Source organism: Lolium perenne, chromosome 2 (assembly GCF_019359855.2).
Source record: "Lolium perenne isolate Kyuss_39 chromosome 2, Kyuss_2.0, whole genome shotgun sequence".
Taxonomy (NCBI): Eukaryota; Viridiplantae; Streptophyta; class Magnoliopsida; order Poales; family Poaceae; genus Lolium; species Lolium perenne.
Genome location: NC_067245.2, coordinates 152,027,882 through 152,032,217, shown reverse-complemented (window position 1 = coordinate 152,032,217; position 4,336 = coordinate 152,027,882). Strand labels below are relative to the sequence as shown.

General features: G+C 42.6%; 1 long non-coding RNA gene across 2 annotated transcripts; it reads right to left on the bottom strand.

The window, feature by feature from the left end:
* Positions 1 to 2,579: 2,579 nt before the first annotated feature.
* Positions 2,580 to 4,130, bottom strand: LOC127321963 (uncharacterized). 2 transcript variants are annotated; one of them, XR_007864457.1, is made up of 3 exons: positions 4,041 to 4,130; positions 3,831 to 3,955; positions 2,580 to 3,694 (listed from the first exon to the last, which is right to left on the bottom strand). It is a non-coding gene; the product is annotated as an uncharacterized lncRNA (long non-coding RNA). The 2 variants fall into 2 exon arrangements; XR_007864458.1 differs by having other exon boundaries at positions 3,831 to 3,952.
* Positions 4,131 to 4,336: the final 206 nt, after the last annotated feature.

The window sequence follows — 4,336 nt, the reverse complement described above, 5'->3', positions numbered from 1 at the left end:
TAGCTATGTAAAAAATAAACATACATTCAATTGACAATCTTAATACTGAATAACAAGGACGACGGGTCAGCAGCGTGGCACCATCTTGCCTGCATGTAGCTCACCGACACAGATCATGTTGCCTTCCAGTCTGATGATATCAGCATCATCCCCATCTGATTAAATAGCAAAGGGCCCATGCTTTGCAAAGTATGTCAAACCAAATTATATGTTCAAATAACTGATAAATGATGTTCAAATGTAATTTGTTCCATTAAGAACACTTTTATAGTTCACACAAATTACACTATCAAACTCGTCAACCGAGAAAATATGATGCAAATATGATCTCACAAACAAGATAATCGAGTGTAAATTTTTATAGGAAAAAATATGGCAACTTAGAAATATTACAATCCATCACGGACAATTGCACAAAAATGCGGCCGTAGAGATGAATAAATACTTTCTTCTTTAGAAGACAAAGGTAATCTGAACCAATAGGGTAATTGCAAATACAGTTAACTGAAACCAACTCGCAAGCCAGGGTATACTACTAAAAAAATACCATCCTAACGTACTCAGCCCAAGAGTTACATTGGGACAATGTTCTCTGAACATAAACAGCTTATGACAGCAAGGCGTTCTGGATTTTCCATAGATCTGCAATCATCAGTAATAATAGTCTAAGTTGACGAAAGAACAGAGAGATTTCTTCTTGTCCCTATACCCACCCCAGATGAAGAAAATTAGCTCTCCCTGTTGTAGCAACAAAATTACCTTCAACCATTCATTAGTTCGTCGAACCCATTTGTCTACATGCACATTCATCATTCGTGCCTCTAATCCTCGTAGCTTAGAACTTGGACTTTCTTATACAGTTGTACAAGTATTGAACATATAGTAGCTCACTGATATTCTATCTCCTTATGACACATTGCGCTGCAAGTTGTGATGTGGTGAACATAACTTCAAAAAAATAGGAACAGTGAAATCACATGAGGCCTCATAAATCAGAACCATATCTTTGTATAGGACATCCAACATCAAAATAATGTATGCTATTTTATGAATACCAAAACTAAATGAAGCGGATGGTACATGAATGCAATTTTTTTCTTAGACCAAATCCAATTGATTTTTGTGTTTCTCGAGAGTGCTTGCTATCATACTCCCATTTTTATTAGAAACCTTTTTAGCATTCAAGCCAGATACCTGAATCTGTACATGTTTCGACTATCTACTGTTCTTACATTAAATAACTTCATAGCTAAAATTTGAGACTGGACCATATTTAAAATTATATGTGGTAAATAAGATGGCAAATAGATCATGTTCAGTTATACAACTAAGTTTTTGCATAATAATTGCAGTATAAATCATTCATATTAAAAATCAGATGAAACTGTCATTTTCAAGGTTATCAATAACAAAACAAAGGTCTACTGGCATGGTGTGGGTCTACAGGGAGACAGTTACAACTTACCAGAAAGATGAACCCTATAACAACTACAGACTATACATTTGTGGATATTGCCATAAAATTATTCTAGTTCGCACCATGTTGAACATGCAATAGTATCATGGAAAGAAGGTGCCTCTTATGTAATTAGTGAGACAAAATGTGGATAATATGATGAGTGATTAGTAACCTGGTGTACCGCTGGTGCAAATCCAAGAACAGGCATGGCGAGGTGAGGCAGAGGAGGCTGCATGATCCAGATCTGCATCATGAATCAAATTTGCTTGACTTTCATGCTGCCATGCCGGGAAACAGAGCAACTGAGGATGAGAAGAAGAAGTTTGTCTTTGCTCTATATCAGGAACACGCGGAGGGTAGAGAACCAACCTGAGGTTGGGTGGTTAGGAGGGTGGTTGTACCCCCAGCCCACCAGAGTTCAAATCCCAGGTTTGACATCTGTGTGTCTCATAAAGGCGGAATATTCATTCAGTGGAAGACGACGTTCCCGTCGACAGCGAGGCGTCTCTGGTGACTTCGTCAATTTCAAGATCCAATCCGCCAGCTCAGTCTTCCGGAGGTGCTCATAGGGGTAGGGTGTGCGTGTGTGCGTTCATAGGGGTGAGTGTATGCGCGTGTATGTGAGCGTCTGCGTCTGTACTGTGTTTCTCAAAAAAAGGAACACGCGGAGGGTCAATGAGGCCCGTCGTTCCTAGAGGACAGAGTCCCCCATCGACAGGCATGGCATCATTTACTTGTTGCAGTGCTACCTACCCTATTCCAAACCGGTCATAGAAGATGAATACAATGCTCATCAACTAAAAATGCAATATGTGAGTTATTAGTCAGAACTCGGAAGGGCCACACCATTTATAAGTGCTCCATCAAAGATCCAACCAACATTTGAGCCTCCACTATAGTGTCTTCCCATAAAAAGAAAATAACTGTAATCAAAGAATATATGGCATGATTCTTATGTTAAACTGGTTCAGAACAACCAAAGTGTACATTTAACTTGATGATGGTAGGATTCTGCCTAGCGATCATGGTTCAACGAATGTAATCAACCTTCGCTTACCCTGAATCTTGACTCCTTGAAAAAATGGCATCACCTCAATTTCATAATCTTTTAGTACAAAAGTTAACTTTCTCACAATCTCAGACTACGGCAACTTACAAATTCAGAATCAAATCTGACTCAATAATCAACAATATTGCAAATCAAAACCAAACACTCGCTGGATGTTGAGCTACCTGTACTATTCCATTCTCCAGCGATAGAGGCCAGAGGTGTGTTAGGCGGAGAGGCTCATGTCATGTTTATCTGCCAATGGACTGCCCTACCCAGTTGCGCGTTGTGGACTCGCGAGGAACGCACGATCCATGGCAGCGGAGGATCCAGCTGTGGTCTCAGACCAGCAGGAGTGGCGCAGGGTCAGCGGGGGCCATGCGCCGGCGAGAGAGGAGCGGTGGGTCGTTGTCGGCGAGGCGGTGGGGAGAGAGCAGGGTGGGTGCGGAGTCTTCGCTCTGGTGGTCTGGTGATGGAGAGTAGGCTCGGTGCGGCGGCCTCGCGCTGGTGGGAGCATTGGAGACTAGAGTGCTCAAAGGGGGAGTTGAAGGACGCGGTGCTGGCGTCGTGTGTGCATGGGCAGTTTTTTCATGTCAAATAAACTACCCGGTTTTTTCCGCATCGGCACGATTTTTCGGTGGGCGCATTGGAGCCCCAGAGCCACCGAAGTATCTGGGGTTTCACTTTGCCACTGTCGTAAGTCTCCTGGACCAAGGCTGACGACCACCAAACTATAGCTTGTCGACCTCGAAGGGTGCTTGGGTTAGTTGCAAAGGAGCTTAATGGGGAACGGATAAGTGAGAGGGTATAGCAGCACTCAGGAAGTTGCTGAACATGTGTTGGCAGAGCTTGTTGAAGGTCAAAGTACCTTAGTTAACAGAAGGTTGGAGGGTTTTTATTTGTAGCAGTCATGTTAGTAAATAGCTTTTGTAGATCTATTGTGTTTGTATGCATGTCAGAATTTGATAAACAAAGTTCATGGTGCTTAGATATAATGCAGGTGAATCAATGTTTTTAGTAATCTGCTGTTACGATGCAATCTATCACATGCAATGCAGCACTGGACAATACCACATTGAGTCACAACTAATTCTATAAGAATCAATGTAACTTCAGGTTTGTATACACTTGATCACCCCAAAGTCTTATCCCAGCTCCAACTGAGAAGATTCATCCGTGAACCCAACCTATGAAACATGGATATTCGCAAAAGTATATGAAAGAGAGACCAGAAAAGAATCATGAGCTTCAGCTAAAAGTTAAGGTAGTCTCGCAAAGGCTAGCGAGAAGGAGTCAAAACTAATAAAGCTTTCAGATATGTACCTTCTTCTGAAGCAAGATAGTGAGAGTCCTTGGCTACTGGTTCACTCTTTACCAGGATAAATAACTAATACGCTTCTATGGTGAAACAACCCACTTGATGTATCAGCTTCTTGGCCTGCAACCTTCTTCACGATTGTGAAGCATTATTGTTCGATGAATAGAAACAAAATGTTATTCATTTAATTATGAATTATAAGCAGTAAATTATACCTTATATTTTTGTCCCTGGGATGAATTTAGATGCATATGGATTGCTCTGGTGGCACTTCGTTCTTTGAAATGATTCTATTTCATCAAGAAGGAAGCTGCTGAGCTGCTAAAGTCAGAGCCCAAAAAACTTGATACGGAAGAGAGCGCACACATCTCTCCTCCCTCCCGCACCCCACCTCCCAACCCTAACCGCCGCCGCCGGTAGCGCCGCCGGGGCGAAGACCCACGGGGCGTGGCGGCGGCGGGGGCCCTTCCTCGTCGCTGCGTGATGAACGGCGGCCGGATCCCACCTCCTC